This window comes from Montipora foliosa, chromosome 10, assembly GCF_036669935.1.
Source record: "Montipora foliosa isolate CH-2021 chromosome 10, ASM3666993v2, whole genome shotgun sequence".
Taxonomy (NCBI): Eukaryota; Metazoa; Cnidaria; class Anthozoa; order Scleractinia; family Acroporidae; genus Montipora; species Montipora foliosa.
Window position 1 is genome coordinate 31037581 of NC_090878.1, and position 2500 is coordinate 31040080.

At 38.7% G+C, this 2500-nt stretch overlaps 1 protein-coding gene across 1 annotated transcript in view; it reads right to left on the reverse strand.

The window, feature by feature from the left end:
* The window catches only part of LOC137973209 (keratin-associated protein 9-1-like), an 11262-nt gene that overhangs the window by 768 nt on the left and 7994 nt on the right, over positions 1-2500 (reverse strand). The window lies entirely within an intron of this gene.

The window sequence follows — 2500 nt, forward strand, 5'->3', positions numbered from 1 at the left end:
TCGATATCACATCATACAACCTCTGCAAAACAAGACAAAACTGCAAGTAGATTGTGAATGATCTACTTACAGCCGAAGAGAGAAATTATGTCATGCAATATTCATAGCATCTCCGGGAAATCCGTGATATCGGCCTTTTCCGACCCAGCTGAGATAATAATCAAGTGTCACGTGGGACCACAGAGCGAGACGAATAGCCGTAACATCCGGCCAATCCGAACCCTTCCGAAAACCTTTTTGTCGGAAAAGTCGGAAACCATCAATATCTGGTCAATATCCGGAGAATGGTAACAAGAATAACAATAACCATCAAACGGAAAAGTACTGGACTATTCAAAGGAAAGTTTAAACAGAACATAACTGATAATAATAATAATAATAATAATAATAATAATAATAATATGTTTTGTAAAGATATTGATAATACTTACAGTAGTAAAGAGAAGTAGACTGTTTAAATATTCATATCCCCGTGAAATCCGTCTTTCCCGTCTTCCAGTTTAGAATTGATTCAAGGGCGGACACTTGCAGTGTCACTGATTTTCGGGATGTAATACATCATGCAAAGTGCGTACTTATTTGAGAAGGAAAAAGACGGATTTCACGGATTTGACGGGGATATGAATATTTAATTCTTTTTACTTCTCCTTACAACTGTAAGTATAATATATAGTATGCATTATAATAAGAAAAGTGATAGTACTTACAGTAGTAAAGAGAAGTAGACTGTTTAAATATTCATATCCCCGTGAAATCCGTCTTTCCCGTCTTCCAGTTTAGGATTAATTCAAGGGCGGACACTTGCAGTGTCACTGATTTTCGGGATGTAATACATCATGCAAAGTGCATACTTATTTGAGAAGGAAAAAGACGGATTTCACGGATTTGACGGGGATATGAATATTTAGTTCTTTTTACTTCTCCTTACAACTGTAAGTATAATATATAGTATGTATTATAACAATAGTGATAGTACTTACAGCAGTAAAGATAAGCAGAATGTTTAAATATTCATATCCTCGTGAAATCTGTCTTTTCCGTTTTCCAGTTTAGGATTGATTCAAGGGTGGACACTTGCAGTGGCACTGATTTTCGGGATGCAATACATCATGCAAAGTGCATACTTATTTGAGAAGGAAAAAGACGGATTTCACGGATTTGACGGGGATATGAATATTTGACTATTTTTCTTATCTTTTCGTCTCTTATATGGCAAAACACATACAGACTTGGCCCGTTCAGGAGAAAAATGCAAATTCCACTACCTCCACGGCAATGTCGCACATTAGCGTGTGTGCGTTATAATAATGAGCCTGTTGGTTGTTAATCACTTGACCCCTTGTTAGTTGTATTCATTGTATTCATTTCGTGGCAAACCGGCTAATCACTGTTTAATTTTTTTACCCAACTGGGAATGGAACCAATTGTTTTTGGTTTGAATGAATATCATTACACGGTCGTTTGGATTCAGCCGAAAGTGTCATGAAAATGTCGCATTGTATTTCAAATAGCTTTCACACTGCATGGGCATCTCAATTCTAATCAATACCGGCAGTAGTGAGCATTTGCCCGCGGGTGTAGGCTGTTATGAGCATGTGAAAGAGAACCCCGAAAGGGATGAAACGCTGAGCGCAGGCATATAACACGAACATGAAAATTTCTCCCGATAGTGTGCATCACATTGTATTTGAAACAGTACCTCTAATGAGGCAATCGATTCTCAGAGACAGACCTTTTCGTGTGAAGCAAAAATTGACAAAGAGCAATTCTTCAGGGGGTTTAAATGTCTTTTATTTGATCAGATTTATGCTTGTCGATCTCACAAGTGCTGATGACTATTTAAAGGGCAACTTTGGCTCTCATTTTATTCGTCTCGTGATAATCAAGGATGCACCGAGCAAAACAACCAAGCAAACAGTTGAACAGCGAGGCAATTCGAGGAGCAGTTTTGGGGTACATAAGTCCCGTCGTGTCCGGACAATGTAGTGTTATAAGTGCAAAGTGTGTGTGGAACGTGAAAGAAAAAGACCTCTCGAAATCCTGGAGGTGTATTTGCAGTAAGAGGGATTCGTGTGACGAAGCCATTTCAGGTTGGTTTGTGTTCATATTTTTCTCCCAATATTCATCTTTCCGGTCTTTTAAACCTGTATTTTCTTCTTTCAGGTATACCCAATGCAACTTTCTTTTTCAGTGCTATCGGCACACAAGAAAGAAAGGGTAATATAAAAGAAGACGAAAATTATGACAGCGACGACGAGAACGAAGAATATGATTCTGTGCCCAGTACACAATCTGAACAATACCTTGACGGCTCTCCAACGCTTGTTAACAAATCGCTTTGGCCAGCGATCTCCTATTGGTTAGCATTGACAACGCCGAACGGTGCCCCTGCAAACCCACTAGTCGTTCATAGGGCATTACTGGAATGTGGAATTAGTGTCAAAGCAAGTCAGGTATTACAAAATATAATTATCCTTTAGGAGCTCTGTTAAGCAGGCAT